Source organism: Sus scrofa, chromosome 8, assembly GCF_000003025.6.
Source record: "Sus scrofa isolate TJ Tabasco breed Duroc chromosome 8, Sscrofa11.1, whole genome shotgun sequence".
NCBI lineage: Eukaryota > Metazoa > Chordata > Mammalia > Artiodactyla > Suidae > Sus > Sus scrofa.
In genome coordinates, this window is record NC_010450.4 from 121,150,373 (window position 1) to 121,168,630 (window position 18,258).

At 38.5% G+C, this 18,258-nt stretch overlaps 1 protein-coding gene and 1 long non-coding RNA gene across 2 annotated transcripts in view; one reads left to right on the plus strand and one right to left on the minus strand.

Moving 5' to 3' along the window:
• The window catches only part of C8H4orf17 (chromosome 8 C4orf17 homolog), a 348,243-nt gene that overhangs the window by 231,917 nt on the left and 98,068 nt on the right, over positions 1–18,258 (minus strand). The window lies entirely within an intron of this gene.
• On the plus strand, positions 11,476–15,691 carry LOC110262185. Its single transcript, XR_002346859.1, has 2 exons — positions 11,476–11,671; positions 15,591–15,691. It is a non-coding gene; the product is annotated as an uncharacterized LOC110262185 (long non-coding RNA).

Genomic DNA, 18,258 nt, shown 5'->3' on the forward strand with positions numbered 1-18,258 from the left:
GAAGGTTATTTTCTTGGACTTCACTGAGCGCTTCATGTTCCCAGACATGATCAGAGAGACACTATATTGACTTGCTTTGTCAAAACTGTTGCCTCCTATATCAGTTTTTTTCCGCTGTGATTGACCTTTGGACAATTTTATAAAAACAGAGTCTTAGTTAGCTACATTTCTGTAGCCTTCATAATATCTGTTTTCTACCTTATAGCCCTTAGGGTATTTCCCTCTATTTCTGTCTTCAAAATGTCTCGTTATTTATTAGCGAAAACATCATCCTTGACACAGTTACTTCTCTTTGTGGTCAGTTGAGTCCTCCCTAAGAGAGTTAGGTACATTTTATATGGTGCCTGCTTTTGAAAAAAAACAACAACAGATTTGAATCAAATAATTTCCCTAAGATAAAGCATTATTAATGTCATGACATCTTTCCCAGATTTGAAAAAGTCAGAGTGTTATATAAATAACCATTCCTCTTCCTGTGAGTTCACAACAGCCCCACACTTTATTAATAATGACACCTGGTTTATCCTTTAGGGTGAGTTCTGTGACTTTCATCTGTTTAAACCCAGTGTCTAGCACAAAGTAAGTGCTCAATGAATCTTGTTGAGAGAATACATCAGAAAAAATTAATGCCAAATTAAGAAGTTTTGCTCAATGTTGTAGGCTTAAAACTATGATTATTTTCAGAAATAAAGAAGGCAGAAAGACAGGAAGAAAGGAGAATAACAGTCTAAGAATCTCCAATTCAGAAACCACCAGATAATGAAGACACAAGAGGAAGAGATGATAGAACAGAACTAGAATGGATAAGAATTTGTATCCATTGTTATGTTTAAAGGTAAAGAGTAAAAATTGTCTTCCTGGTGATTTCAATTATTATCTAATATATAAAACGGATGCTGGAAGTTGAAAGACTAATATGATATTCCCTTCCTAAATAAGCCACCAGAGTAAAAGTGAGTACTTACTAAATGCCAGTCAATGTGCTAAGTATTTAATATTCAGCATGTAACCTTCATCGCAGCCCAAGAAATATTATCTCCATGTCACAGATGAAAAAACTAAGATACAGAGAGATTAATTTGCTCAACATCAAATAGGTGACACAACCAAGACTAAATTCTAGGCACTATAGAGTCTGTGTTCTTTTTTTCTTTTTTTTAATCTTTTTGAGGGCTGCACCCGTGGCATATGACGGTTCCCAGGCTAAGGGTGGAATCAGAGTTGCAGCTGCTGGCCTACGCCACAGCCACAACAAAACCAGATCTGAGCCATGTCTGTGACCTACAACACACCTCACGGCAATGCCAGATCCTTAACCCACTGAGCAAGGCCAAGAATCAAACCTGCAACTTCATGGTTCCTAGTCAGATTCATTTCTACTGTGCCATGGCAGGAACTTTGAGTCTGTGTTCTTAAAATCATTTTTCTCTATTATCGTTTAGCAAGGTAACATTTAAAGCTGTTATTCATCATTTAAATAAACAGTGAAATATTTTCTTTCTTTTTTTAATGATTTTTATTTTTTTCCATTATTGCTGGTTAACAGTGTTCAGTCAATTTTCTGCTGTACAGCAAGGTGGCCCAGTTACACATACATGTATACATTCTTCTTTCTCACATTATCATGCTCCATCATAAGAGACTAGATATAGTTCCCAGTGCTACACAGCAGGATCGCCTTGCTTATCCACTCCAAAGGCAATAGTTTGCATCTATTAACCCCAAATTCCCAATCCATCCCGTTCCCTCCCCCTTGGCAACCAAAAGTCTGTTCTCCATGTCCATGATTTTCTTTTTTTTTCTTTTTTTTTTTTTTTTTGTCTTTTTTGTCTGTTGTTGTTGTTGCTATTTCTTGGGCCGCTCCCGAGGCATATGGAGGTTCCCAGGCTAGGGGTCAAATCGGAGCTGTAGCCACTGGCCTACGCCAGGGCCACAGCAACGCGGGATCTGAGCCGCGTCTGCAACCTACACCACAGCTCACGGCAACGCCGGATCGTTAACGCACTGAGCAAGGGCAGGGACCGAACCCGCAACCTCATGGTTCCTAGTCGGATTCGTTAACCACTGCCCCACGACGGGAACTCCCAATGTCCATGATTTTCTTTTCTGTGGGGAAGTTCATTTGTGCCATATATTAGATTCCAGATGTAAGTGATATCATATGGTATTTGTCTTTCTCTTTCTGACTTACCTCACTTAGTATGAGAGTCTAGTTCCATCCATGTCGCTGCAAATGGCATTATTTTGTTCTTTTTTATGGCTGAAGAGTATTCCATTGTGTATACATACCACATCTTCCTAATCCAATCATCTCTCTATAACCATTTGGGTTGTTTCCATGTCTTGGCTATTGTGAATAGTGCTGCACTGAACATGTGGGTGCACGTGTCTTTTTCAAGGAAAGTTTTGTCCGGATATATGCCCAAGAGTGGGATTGCTGGGTCATGTGGTAGTTCTATGTACAGTTTTCTAAGGTACCCCCACCCTGTTTTCCATAGTGGTTGTACCTGCTTACATTCCCACCAACAGTGCAGGAGGGTTCCCTTTTTTCCACACCCTCTCCCGCATTTGTTATTTGTGGAGTTATTAATAATGGCCATTCTGACTGGTGGGAGGGGTACCTCGTAGTAGTTTTGATTTGCATTTCTCTAATAATCAGTGATGTTGAGCATTGTTTCAAGTGCTTGTTGGCCGTCTGTATATTTTCTTTGGAGAGATATCTATTCAGGTCCTTTGCCCATTTTTCAGTTGGGTTGTTGGGTTTTCTGCTGTTGAGTTGTATAAGTTGTCTGTATATTTTAGAGATTAAGCCCTTGTCAGTCGCATCATTTGAAACTATTTTCTCCCATTCTGCAAACTGTCTTTTTGGGTTGGTTTTTCTTTTTTCTTTTTTCTTTTTTTTATGGTTTCCTTTGCTGTGCAAAAGCTTGTCAGTTTGATTAGGTCCCATTGGTTTGTTTTTGCTTTTATTTCTGTTGCCTTGGGAAACTGATCTAAGAAAACATTTGGGGAGTTCTCGTCGTGGCTCAGTGGTTAACGAATCCGACTAGGAACCATAAGGTTGCAGGTTCGATCCCTGCCCTTGCTCAGTGGGTTAACGATCCGGCGTTGCCATGAGCTGTGGTGTAGGTTGCAGACGCGGCTTGGATCCCGTGTTGCTGTGGCTCTGGCATAGGCCGGCGGCTACACTTCTGATTGGACCCCTAGCCTGGGAACCTCCACATGCCACAGGAGTGGCCTAAGAAATGGCAAAAAGACCAAAAAAAAAAAAAAAAAAAGAAGAAGAAAGAAAACATTCATAAGACTGATATCAGAGAATGATTTGCCTATGTTCTCTTCTAGGAGTTTGATGGTGTCTTGTTTTACATTTAAGTCTTTAAGCCATTTTGATTTTATTTTTGTGCAAAATGTGAGGGTAAATGTTTATTTAAATGTTTAATAAAATTTAAATGTTTTAAACATTTAATTTATTAATTACTGAATGTTTAACGAACATTTAAAGCTATTATTCATCATTATAATTCCTGTGTTTGTGGTATAAATAAATTACTAAGAGGAAAGCACAAAGATTATGATCTAGTGGTACATGAGCTCCAAAAACTGAGAATGAAAATCTAGACTGAACTCATTTCAGATTGTGAAGGAAATGGGACAGTAGAGAATGGAAGAAACAGGCAGTCAGGGATTATTTTTCACGCCTTGAATTTAAAAATTGAAAAGACCTGAGGCTTGATATTTCTGCAGCTTTGCTTTTAAAATGTGGCCTGAGTACATACAGGTACAGATATGCATATGGATACATATATGGATATGGAATCCCTGACCACCCAGATGTTTTTCCCAATTTCATAGGGCAGAAGACCATAAGCTAGACCCAGCCAGCTAACTTTCATTCCTTATCTCTCACAATTAGAATCATTGGGAACAATAGCGACTGAATGGAGGTGGAAAGATAATAGTACATATGACTTCAATCAGACGTCTCTCTTCTTGTCAATATTCTACAGCTGCAGCAAACCAGTGAAATATGCTTCATTGCTGGTATTTTCAGCTGGGCCATAAACTAGCTATCTAATATGTTTCAAAACTATTTTTTCATTCCTGTAATCTGGGTTGTAAAAAAAAATGAATGTCTTTTACTTTTCACTTTACATTTTATGTACTATTTGAATTATCAGTATGAATATATATAGTTGATGTATACAGAAGGGATGGAAAAACAAAAATTATGTACATGGATTTTTAAAATATATATAAGGCCTTGAATTATAACTAAATAATATTTTAGGAGACTAAAATAGTATTTAGAGACTGTGCTAAATACTATATTGACATTAAAAAGTTTTAAACATAAAAAGAACAGGAGAAAATTGCATAGCCAGATATACAGTTTTTTTAAAAAACCAAATTGTGAACTATTCTAAATGTAAGGGACCTCAACAACTATTTGTTGATTTCATTAACCAGTGGAAAGCATGTATCTATTCCATACTGCATAGATTTAAATGACACAAATAGCTAAAGCCAGTTTTCAAAATGTTATACTAATATTGGATCAAGTTCCTAATTTAAAAAACTCTGGAGATGTGTGGTAATGAGGAGGAAATTTGCCTATCTTGTTTACCATTTATTTATTTATTTATTTATTTATTTATTTATTTATTGTCTTTTGTCGTTTCCAGGGCTGCTCCCGCGGCATATGGAGGTTCCCAGGCTAGGGGTCCAATCCGAGATATAGCCGCCAGCCTACGCCAAAGCCACAGCAACACGGGATCCGAGCCACGTCTGCAACCTACACCACAGCTCATGGCAATGCCGGATCCTCAACCCACCGAGCAAAGCCAGGGATCAAACCCGCAACCTCATGGTTCCTAGTCGGATGGTATGGGAATATGACCAGATTCTGGTATATGGGATTTCAGCAGAAATGATGAATGATGATCCTAGAGGGTAGAGCACTTTTCCATTGTATCCCTTTCCAACAAGTTGAGATAGGATCAAGATAAAGGCCATCTTGGCCACTAAATAGAAGCTGTGTTTGACCACGACAGAGCTGCATGATAGTAGAGAGTTTGGATCCCTTATGGTTATGGAACTGCCATAACAGTTTTAGACAGTCTACTAAGCATACATGAAACAGAAATAAGCTTTCATTATTTAAGCCACTATCATGTGGAGTGTTTATGTTATTAAGCAGCCAAATAATATTCTACATAATACACTGGCAGAAGGTAAATCATAGTTAAAACAGACTATGAGATATCAGCCAGAAATAATGAAAGAGGTTGAAGAAGAAACATGCCCAAAGACATTCCATGAAGCCACGATCACCCTAATACCAAAACCAGACAAAGATACTACCAAAAAAAGAAAATTATAGACCAATATCTTTGATGAATATAGATGTAAAACGTCTCAACAAAATTTTAGCCAAACGAATCCAACAACATATAAAAAAGATCATACACCAGGACCAAGTGGGATTCATCCCAGGGACACAGGGATGATTCAACATATGCAATTCAATCAATGTCATACACCACATCAACAAAAGAAAAGTCAAAAACTACATGATCATCTCAATAGATGCAGAAAAAGCATTTGAAAAAATCCAACATCCATTCATGATAAAAACTCTTACCAAAGTGGGTATAGAGGGAACATACCTTAACATGATAAAAGCCATTTATGACAAACCCACAGCAAATATAATACTCAATGGAGAAAAGCTGAAAGCCTTCCCGCTAAAATCTGGAACAAGACAAAGATGCCCACTCTCACCACTTTTATTCAACATAGTATTGGAAGTCCTATCCACAGCAAGCAGACAAACAAAATAAATAAAAGGCATCCAAATAGGAAGAGAAGAAGTAAAACTATCACTGTATGCAGATGACATGTATATAGAAAACCCTAAGGACTCCACAGAAAAACTACCTGAACTGATCAACGAATTCAGCAAAAGAGCAGGTCAGTCTACAAAGGCAACAGAAATAAAAGCAAAAACAAACCAATGGGACCTAATCAAACTGACAAGCTTTTGCACAGCGAAGGAAACCATAAAAAAAAAAAAAAGAAAAGAAAAACCAACCCAAAAAGACAGTTTGCAGAATGGGAGAAAATAGTTTCAAATGATGCGACTGACAAGGGCTTAATCTCTAAAATATACAGACAACTTATACAACTCAACAGCAGAAAACCCAACAACCCAACTGAAAAATGGGCAAAGGACCTGAATAGATATCTCTCCAAAGAAAATATACAGACGGCCAACAAGCACTTGAAACAATGCTCAACATCACTGATTATTAGAGAAATGCAAATCAAAACTACTACGAGGTACCCCTCCCACCAGTCAGAATGGCCATTATTAATAACTCCACAAATAACAAATGCGGGAGAGGGTGTGGAAAAAAGGGAACCCTCCTGCACTGTTGGTGGGAATGTAAGCAGGTACAACCACTATGGAAAACAGGGTGGGGGTACCTTAGAAAACTGTACATAGAACTACCACATGACCCAGCAATCCCACTCTTGGGCATATATCCGGACAAAACTTTCCTTGAAAAAGACACGTGCACCCACATGTTCAGTGCAGCACTATTCACAATAGCCAAGACATGGAAACAACCCAAATGGTTATAGAGAGATGATTGGATTAGGAAGATGTGGTATGTATACACAATGGAATACTCTTCAGCCATAAAAAAGAACAAAATAATGCCATTTGCAGCGACATGGATGGAACTAGACTCTCATACTAAGTGAGGTAAGTCAGAAAGAGAAAGACAAATACCATATGATATCACTTACATCTGGAATCTAATATATGGCACAAATGAACTTCCCCACAGAAAAGAAAATCATGGACATGGAGAACAGACTTGTGGTCGCCAAGGGGGAGGGAGCGGGATGGATTGGGAATTTGGGGTTAATAGATGCAAACTATTGCCTTTGGAGTGGATAAGCAAGGCGATCCTGCTGTGTAGCACTGGGAACTATATCTAGTCTCTTATGATGGAGCATGATAATGTGAGAAAGAAGAATGTATACATGTATGTGTAACTGGGCCACCTTGCTGTACAGCAGAAAATTGACTGAACACTGTTAACCAGCAATAATGGAAAAAAATAAAAATCATTAAAAAAATTAAATAATAAAAATGGGCAGAATACCTGAATAGACAGTCTCCAAAGCAGACATACGGATGCATAGTAGGCATATGCTCAACATCACTAATTATTAGCAATGCAAATCAAAACTACAATGGGGTAACACTTCACACTGGTCAGAATGGCCATCATTAGTAAGCCTACAAATAACAAATGCTGGAGAGAGTGTGGAAAAAAGGAAAACCTCTACTCTGTTGGTGGGAAATGTAAACTGGTACAACCACCACAGAAAACAGTATGGAGCTTCCTCAGAAAACTAAATATAGAGCTATCATATGGTCCAGCAATCCTGCTCCTGGGCATATATCCAGACAAAACTTTCACTGATAAAGATACATGCACCCCTATGTTCACTGCCGTGCTATTCACAATAGCCAAGACATGGAAACAAACTAAAAGTCCATCGACAGATGAATGGATTAAAAAGATAGGGTACACATATACAATGTAATATTACTCAGCCATAAAAAAAGAACAAAATAGGAGTTCCCGTAGTGGCGCAGTGGTTAATGAATCTGACTAGGAACCATGAGGTTGTGGGTTCGGTCCCTGCCCTTGCTCAGTGGGTTAAGGATCCGGCGTAGCCATGAGCTGTGGTGTAGGTCACAGATGCAGCTCGGATCCCACGTTGCTGTGGCTCTGGCATAGGCCGGTAGCTACAGCTCCGATTAGACCCCTAGCCTGGGAACCTCCATATGCTGTGGGAGCGGCTCTAGAAAAAGGAAAAAAAAAAGAGCAAAATAATGACATTTGCAGCAAGATGGATGGAACTAGAGACTCTCCTACTAAGTGAAGTAAGACAGAAGGAGAAAGACAAATACCATATGATATCACATATCTGGAATCTAAAATATGGCACAAATGAACCTATCTACTGAAAAGAAACAAACTCACCGACACAGAGAACAGACTTGTGGTTGCCAAGGTGGAGGAGAAGGGAGTGGGATGGACTGGGAGTTTGGGGTTTGTAGACACAAACTATTGCATTTGGAGTGGATAAGCAAGGAGATCCTGCTGTATAGCCTAGGGAACTATATCTAGTCATTTGTGATGGAACATGAAGAAGGATAATGTGAGAAAAAGAATGCATATAAATGTATAATTGGGTCACTTTGCTGTACAGCAGAAATTGACAGAACATTGTAAGTCAACTATAATAAATAAAATTTTTTAAATAAAAAGTGTTTTAAAAAAGACACCTTTACCTTCCCCACAGGTATTTATTACCTATGGGAGCAAAAAATATATTAACATCTTGTCATTAATAAGATACAGAACAGTAACATTTCAGCATGCTTAACTGGTACCCAGTCATTCCACAATTAGGGAGTCATCTTATATCTCTGGGCTGCTCCCCAGCAAAGATAAGACTAGAATAAAATCTCACTGTATTAACTGTCAAGGTAATTTGCTTTTGGGGGGGGGGGAGCTGTGCCTGTGCCATATAGAAGTTCCCAGGCTAGGGGGTTAATCAGAGCTGTAGCTGCCAGCCAATGCTACAGCCACAGCAACGTGAGATCCATGCTGCATCTGTGACCTACACCACAGCTCATGACAGTGTCAGACTGCTGACCCACTGAGTGAGGCCAGGGATCAAACCTGCATCCTCATGGATACTCATTGGATTCGTTTCCGCTGTGCCACAATGGGAACTCCCCATAATTTGCTATTTAAGAATATAACAGTTCTAATGTGTTGTGTTATATGAATCTCTCTTCCCCAGATAACACATCCAAATCCCTCTCTCACCAAACCTCAAACCTACACCCAGTATGCTTCCAGACCAACACTGTTCAAGAGAATTTTCTGCACTGATGAAAATGTTCTACGGTTTATTGTCCAAATTCACTAGCCACAAGCCCTATGTAGCTGTTGAACACTTGAGGTATGGCTAGTGCAACTGGAAAACTGACTTTTTAATTATATTTTATTTTAATTAATAAAAGTAAATAACCCCCTATGGTTAATGGTTACCTTGTTAGAGCTGAGATTATTTCGTTATCTGATTTTTGCTTGAATGCTTAGATAAGATTAATTTGAGTGAACCTGTGGCACAGAACTTCAAAACATGGGCTTTGCTTTCAGATCACTTACTAGACATGTGACCATAGCAAGTTATTTCCACTTGTTAATTGCCAGTCCCATCAATCTGAAAAAACAGGGTGAAAGTTCCTTTTCTGAAAAATAGGGTAAATAATAGTTCCTTTCTTAACTAACGTAGTGAGAACTAAATGAGAAAGTGCAGGTAAAGCACCTGGCAAAAAAGCTGACATATATGAGGCACAAAATTAATGTTTAATTGTAGCAGAGACAACAATGATTAACAGTAGATTAACTGCCCAGATAAAAGATGAGGAGGAAGACATATATTGCAAAAGATAACTGGAGAATTTTTTGTTATTTTAAGATATCTGGGTGCTCTTTTATTTCTTCATTAATGTTTTGCATGACTGGACTAAATGTAAATAAAACTGGATTAGCACCTCGATGTCAAAAACTCAAGAAGTTCCCGTTGCAGCGCAGCAGAGGTGAGTCCAACTAGGAACCATGAGGTTTTGGGTTTGATCCCTGGCCTCACTCAGTGGGTTGAGGATCTGTCATTGCAGTGAGCTGTGGTGTGGGTTGCAGATGCAGCTCAGATCCCACGTTGCTGTGGCTCTGGCTAGGCCAGCAGCTACAGCTCCAATTGGACCCCTGGCCTGGGAGCCTCCATGTGCTGCGGGTGTGGCCCTAAAAAAAAAACCAAAAAAAAAAACTCTAGAAAACTTTACCATTGACAAACCTCCCATTATGAAAGTTCCTTTCTCCAGAAACTATAGATGTCTGAATTTTCCAATTTGAATAAAATCCCAATTAAAAATTAAACTATTTCAAAGTGACTAGGCTGGTGCATAGGAAGACTAAGCATAACTTATACTGATACTTCTTTCTAATGCTAGTCCTTGACTTCATTGAAGGAATTTATTCACATTTCGTAACACTTCTCATGTCTGCCATGTCTCCTTTCTGCCTTAATATATGCAACACACTGAGGAAAATCACCCTTAATAAGATTTATGTTCTGGGTGGAAAAATCTATGATGGGTTTTTCCTTTCATTGAATTCCATGCTGACAGGTTTCTAAATTACTCAAAATCTTGCATAACAATTGCATAATGTGCAAATATTTTACTACAAATTGTCTTACTAGGAAACAAAATGTTAGCAGCCAAGCTCTGATGAACTAGCTGTCTTTTATAAAAAGAACTCAACTCTTTTTTTTAACCATATACTAAAATTTCAAAATAGACTTAAATGGAATTTTACATGGCAATTTATAAAGAACATAATGTTGTAGAAGCAGAACCCTGCTAGGAATATGAAGACCTGGGTTCTAGGTTCAGCTTTGCCACTTCCTAGATGTGCATCAGTGTTTTAAAAGGTACCCAGAATTTGATTTAGTCACATTTGGTACTATGACATATATAAAGACAATTGCCTTGAAAGAAGAGTTTATTACTCATAGTTTCCCCAAAGCGTTCCCCAGAGGGAAGTGGCATGCCATACCATGTCATATGGAGACACACCAGGGTCAGTCAGAAGGCAGAAAAAGCTAGGGAAAAGCATGGGCCAAGTCTTTACTGTGGTTTTCAGCAAAAGGAACAGGCAAGGTGGGTAGGCAAACTAAAAGAGTTTCAATGGGCTCTGGGCCATAGGGGTGGTTCCCAGTTATCCAGTAACTGGCCCTGGGGTGACTTAGGACAGGGGCGTAATGTCCCAGATGTTGGAACCTAATAAAAGGAGGTGGGAGACAGATATTGATTTGAGATTGGTTGCTTGCATATAAAAGAAATGCTGAAGCAAGCTGTTTGCTATCTCTAGAAATTAGCCAACCCTGGGAGAGGCAGTCCTTTCCCTGGGTCCACAAGTTCCCAAGACATCAAAGCATTCTAAAATGTAAATAAAAAGAAAACAAAGTACATGCTATCAATGAAAATATTTAACCTCTGTAAACTTCAGTACCCTCAAAGTTATAAAAATGAGGAAAATAATCCCTGCATCTTCCTTACTCACAGTCATCAAAGAGTAAAATGGGATCTAGGCAGGGTGCCACTAGTATCTTCTTGCAAATACTCTGCTACGCTACTCTCAAAATAAAACTACTGAAAAGTACTTAACTACTAAAACCACTAAGTTACAAAAATCTATTTCTGAGGCTGAAATGTTAGCTTTGTGAAGGAGATATATCTAGAGCCTCAGATGGAAGGAGTACGTGGCAACTCAAATCAGACCAGCTAGAGGGTAAGCTGTTACAGGAAATCATTAGTGCCCTGAGTGCACAGGAGAGCTATGGGCTGATGGTCAGTGATCATGGCAGTAGTGGTCCACTCCAGCAGTCCACTATAGCCTTCGCAGGGCTCATCAACCATACTGGGTAACCTTGCTACTCCTGAGTGGTAACTGGATCCTGCTATGGAATAAAATACCTTGCTTTTGATGATTAGGAAAAGAATCAAAAGGTAAATCGTTTACTATTCCCCATGAATGTTTTTGCCAATTTTATATACAAACAGTTCATTTGATTCTTTGGTTAGTTTTGATTTTTTTTCAAGTCTTGTTATAAGTGACATTTCCTTCTACACAGTTAAAGCTGGAGACTACTTGAAACAAAATCAACATAGATATACTTATAATCCATAAGTTGCCTTTTGAAAGAAATCAGTAAGGCATTTGAATTGCTCCAAGGTGGAAACTGTTGAGTATTTGTGTGTGTGAGAGTGTGTGTGTGATGCATCTCTGTGAAATACCTTAAATATATGACTCTTCCATCCAAACATTTATGAAAAATGAGAAGTCTCAGATCAAGTATAAAAGAGGGTAGTTGTGAGAAACTGTTTAGAGAATGGCAATAAAAGAGCTTTTAGAGAGTTGTGAAGAGCCCTTTACTTAGTCACTGTATGATCCCAAGTGGCCACCTTTGTCCATGTCACTATCCTCATCTATAAAATGGGGATAATGATACTTCCTCTCTTGAGAGACAGGTATGAAGACATTCAAATGTGAAAATAAAAAGGAAAGACCAAGGAAAGAAAAAGCACTTCAGAAGTATACTAGAATAAAATGTGTGTTATGATTTCCTTGAGTACAGATATGTATGACCAAGAAATTAAAGTACAATTTAGCAACCTACAAACGGTCCAACTTCCTCCATAAAATTATCTACTTGTTTATAGTTACAATTTGTGCTGCGTTTACGAGTTTACTTCCAATCAACAGTTTACTATTTGACATTTCAGAAGTATTTCTCTTCAGCATACATTCATTAAACGCCTAATAACAACATTGTGCTAGACACACTGGAAAAATAGTGGAATGCAATAACTGTCTTCAAGCCATTGATAGTTCAATACTGGAGTATAAAAAACTACATACAAAAATAACTGCATTATAGGTTGGACGTGATGTCTAATTAGAAAATCCAAAAGACAGACAACAGATTCAAGACATAGAGGCTTCATTTCTGACTGCAAGATTGGAGAAGCCCTTGTGGAACAGGTCACCCCTAAGTTGAGCCTTGGAAATTTATAGAACTATAACATGAACATGAGGGTAAAAGACACTGCAGAAATTGTAACTATGCATAAGAACCCATAAAAAAGAAAACAAAACTGGCATATGATAAGCCACAAACAACCCAGTTTACAAGGGCTAGATTGTGTTTGTACAGAGGAGGGAGTATAAAAGTCTTTCACTGCAAAATATTTTCTATGTAAACAAGCAAGGGTACAGAATTTTTACATCTAAAGAGAACTAGGGAGTTCCTGTGTGGCTTAGCCGGTTAAGGACCCAATGTGGTCTCCACCAGGATGTGGGTTCGATCCTGGGCCTCGCTCAGTGAGTTAAGGATCTGGTGTTACTGCAAGCTGCAGTCTAGGTCGAAGATGCAGCTGGGATCCAGTGTTGCTATGGCTGTGGCATAGGCCTGCAGCTACAGCTCCAATTTGACCCGTGGCCTGGGAAGTTCCATGTGCTGCAGGTAAGGCCATAAAAAGAAAAAAGAAAAAAAATCTTTAAATAAAGAGAACTGAGTTTCCCTAGGATATTATCTTGTCTTTCCTAGGCCTTAAAAATGCTATTGCTATGAAATGTTACCTAGCAGTGACTGACATAAATCAACAATAGATTTGGTTGAAATTATTAATGTGGACCTCATAGGCTGACTGAAATCAGTTAAGTTCCAAAGTATCCGAAAAATGTAGGTGTTGAATTGTTTGCCCTCGAAGCCACTTTTTTAGCTCTATGATGCCACCTATGCTTATATGTATATTGAGTTCAGAGCTGAGGAGATCAGGCTTATGGGCTCTGAAACAATGTGACTGAGATGGTTCTGATAGAACTCTAAAACTGACCCTTAAGTAGCTCTCCTTTAAAAAATATTTAGCTAAATGTTTCACTCTTATCCCCAGGCAGTTTTCAGATAAATATATCTTCTTGGTTGCCAATAGTGAGAAAGTCCATCTATCGGTAGTCCTAGAAAAACAATAGACATTTCCCACATTATTGACTGCAGATTTAAGCTTCACATGCATAGGAAAAGATAAGTGGGCTAATATGAAGTATGAGGCTAATATTTCATTCAATGGTGTATGTGAGAAAATCTAAACTGAATGTTAAATCACATAGATTTTCAAGCATTTTTAATTTAGTGTTTTCAAAAAAAAATTTTTTTTTTTTTGTCTTTTTCTGGGACCACAGCAGCGGCACATGGAGGTTCCCAGGCTAGGGGTCTAATCAGAGCTACAGCTGCTGGCCCACATGGAGCCACAGCAATGCTGCTGAGTCTGCAACCTACACCACAGCTCACGGCAACGCCACATCGTTAACCCACTGAGCAAGGCCAGGGATCGAACCTGCAATCTCATGGTTCCTAGTCGGATTCGTTAACCACTGAGACATGACAGGAACTCCAGTGTCCTCAAAAAATTTTAAAGACCAAGGTCACCAAAATCGTGAGTGCAAATGCAAAAGATGAATCTAATTCCCTGAGGGGATGGGACAGGTGCTAATGCTAATCTGATGGAAAACATGCATTGATTGCTAGGATGGTCACTTTTGCAGTGCAGTTTACAAGCACATAAAAAGATGGGAAAAGTTACCATTTCTGCTCTTCACATTAACTATGACTAACAGGTAGTGATTACATATAAGCCCCAGATGTTAATTTAATATAGTTATCTTCCCTACCTTGAAACCTAATTTCAGAGCTTGACCCTAGAAAAAGGTGGCTTCTTTCTAACTTATTCTCAAAGTCCTCAAGCAATTTATATTACGAATTGGACTATGAGGAAATGTTGATTCTCTTTAAATGTATTGGATTTGCTTGATAAGTATCTATGATTTAGCAACCTTAGATTTTGGCATCAATGGTAAAGTAAATGACATTACTCTTTGTACTATAAACAGTGTCTGTGGTAACAGAAGAAAATGAACTTTCATGAGGAAAATAAAATGCAGACCTACCCTGGGTTTGACTTAGACTCCTAGGCTAGAATATTATTGTCCCTTCCCAACCCCACTAACAGAAGCCATTTATAGAAACTTGGTTCCATCTCTGGCCTTGCTCAGTGGGTTAAGTATCCAGCATTGCCATGAGCTGTGGTGTAGGTCACAGACATGACTCGGATCCTGCATTGTTGTGGCTGTGGCATAGGCCGGCAGCTACAGCTCTGATTCAACCCCCAGCCTTCCATATGCTGTAGGTTCAGTCCTAAAAAGCAAAAATAAATAAATAAATATATATATATATATTTTGTAAGAGTGGTCAGTTTGAGGTCACCGGGGGCAGGGGATTGGGAGGGTAAGTTCGATGAAAGTAGTCAAAAGCTACAAACTTCCAGTTATAAAATAAGTAAGTACTAGGGATATAATGTACAACATAAGAAATATAATTAATACTGCTATACATCATATGTGAAAGTTGTTAAAGGAGTAAATCCGAAGAGTTCTCATAGCAGAGGAAAAAAAGCATTTTTTCTATTTCTTTATGTAAGTCAAATCATTATTCTGTACACATTGAACTTATACAGTATGTCAATTATATCTCAATAAAGCTGGAAGAAAAGAAAAATGCCAAAAAAAAAAAAACAAGAAGCCAAGGAGTGAAGTGCACCCTGAAACTTCTCAGGGCTCATAACTCTCTCTTGCCTATTGTTTCTGCTTCCTAGAATCAAATCCTCCGATTGCCAGTTACCCACTGGACTTGATTCAGGGGACATTTTCTGGTGCCTGTAGGGAAAGAGGGGAGATAAATGTAGAGATAACCAACGGAGACAGGTGGACAATTTTATCTTTTAAACTACTCATGCTGCAATTATTTTGTCTGACCCACATTTATGCATGCAAATCAGTCATTTCAATGTTTCAATTTTTTTGTTTCAGAATCCACTGTATCATCTTTTTTCAAGAGGAAAATGCAGCAAGAACATCCTCAGCAATGCTCGTTTCTGCCTTTACTAATAAACCTACTGATTAAAGTTTGAGACTGATTTGTAGTTCTTTTTGTACTAGTGAGTTTAATCCACTGACATTATTTTGATTACTGATATTTTTAGAATTGTTTCTTATATTGTGTGTGGGTTTTTTTTTGGGGGGGGGAGTTGTCTGTTTTCTGAAAGGTGGAGTGAGAAAGGAAGAAGCTTAGAGACCCAGAGACCCAAAGAAGATATAGGTGTAAGTTCCCTTGGTTTTCTTATGCTTTATATATTCCAGAACTGTAGGTGAATAAGCCAGAAACCTCAGAACACCAACAGGCACAGACAAAAAGAAATGCCAACAAAAACTTGCTCTCTTCAACCAAAGAATTAAGAAAGGGGCAGCCTAACAAAACACCACCTCCTGACACTACTACTGCCTTCCCTTGTCCTTAGCCATTGGACTGAGAGGTACTGCTGAGAATCCCAATAGATCTTACAGCCACTACAGACTCTCCCACAGCACTCACCAGGCCCGGCAGTTGTCAGTTGACAAGGGTACCAAGATATTCAATAGAAAAAGAATAGTCTTTTCAACAAATGGTGCCAGGACAACTGAATATCCTCACACACAAAAACAATGTTGGGTCTTCACTTCACATCATACACATATTAACGCAAAATGGATTGATGACCTAAATGTAAAAGCTAAAACTCTACAACTTAGAAAAAAAATTCATCTGTGTATATCTTCATAGCATTGGATTAGGCAATAGTTTCTTTAGATGAAACACAGAAGGAGGAGGAGGAGAAGGAGAAGAGGAAGAGGGGGAAGAGAGGGAGGCAGGGGAGGAGGAGAGGAAGAAATAGATAAGTAAGATGTCATCAAAGTCAAAAATTTGGGGGCTTCAAAGGACACTACCAAGAAAATGAAGAGACAGCTCACAGGATGGGAGAACATATTTTCAAATCATGTATTTGATAAGAGATGTATATCTAGAATAAAGAATTCTTATAACTTAATAAAAAGAACTTAATTGAAAACGGGCAAATGATCTGAATAGACATTTTCCCAAAGAAGATATACAGATGGCCAATAAGCACATGAAGAGATGTTTATTAGACATCAGAGAAATGCAAATCAAAATCATAATGAGATACCATTTTGTACCCACCAGGATGGCTATAACTTTAATAACTGCATAATATCAAATGCTGATAAGGATGTGGAGAAACCATAATCATCATACATTACCGGGGAAATGTAAAAGGGTGCAACCACTCTGGAAAACAGTCTAGCAGTTCATCAAACAATTAAACTTGAGTCATTTTCTTGGGTCACATACCAAGAGAAATAAAAAACATATGTCCATGCATGAATGATTATAGCAGCATTATTCATAATAGCCCCAAACTGGAAACAAACCAAATGTGCATTAACTGATGAATGGATAATATAGCATATCCATTCAATGGAATATTTTTTTCCCATAAAAAGAAATGAATTATTGGCATTTTCACTGTGGCACAACAGGATCAGCAGCATCTCTGCAGTGCCTGGATGAGGGTTAAATCCCCAGTCGGGCACAGTGAGTTAAAGGATCTGGCATTGCCACAGCTGCAGCATAGGGGTTGCAACTGTGGCTCAGGTCTGATCCCTGGCCCAGGAACTCTATATGCCACATGGTGGCCAAAAAAAGAAAAAGAAAGAAAGAGAACGAGAGGGAGAGAGAAAGGGAGAAAGGAAGAAAGAAAAGAAGGAAGAAATTATTGACACATGCTACAACATGGGTGAACCTTGAGGATACTATGCTAAGTGAAAGAAGTCAGTCATAGAAGACCACATATCATATGATTCCATTCATTTAAAATGTCCAGAATAGGTAAATCTATACAGACAGGAAGTAGATGAACGGTTGGGTAAGGCCAAGGTGGTGGTGGTGGTGGGGGGGTGATAAAGGGATAGAGATGTATGGGTTTCTTTCTGAAGCAATTAAAACATTCTAAAATTGATTGTGGTGATGGTTTCTCATGTCTGTGAATAAACCAAAAAAAAATGAATTATACGCTTTTTTTTTTTTTTTTTTTTTGCCTTTTAGGGCCCTACCCAAGGCATATCGAAGTTCCCAGGCTAGGGGTCAAAGCGGAGCTACAGCTGTTGACCTATGCCACAGTCACAGCAATGCAGAATCCTTAACTCACTGAGTGAGGCCAGGAATCAAGCCCATGTCCTCATGGATACTAGTTGATTCATTACCACTGAGCCATGATGGGAACTCTCAAATGGTACACTTTAAATAGGTGAATAGTAAGTGAATTACATAAATAAAGTTGTTTTAAAAAGACAGATATCAGCAGAGTGGATTTAAAACATGATTCAAATGTATGTTATCTATGAGAAACTCACTTTGCATATAGGTAGGTTGAAAAAAAAGAAAATATGTATCATGCAACCATTAATCAAAAAAGCAAGAATGGCAATATTAATACCAGATAAAGTGGACTTCAGAGAAAATAAAATTATCAGCTAAAGAGAAGAACATTATATAATGATAAAAGGGCAGTCTACCAAGAAGAAACAGCAATCCTAAATGTGTATGCACCAGAGCTACAAATTTGTGAAGGAAAAACTGACA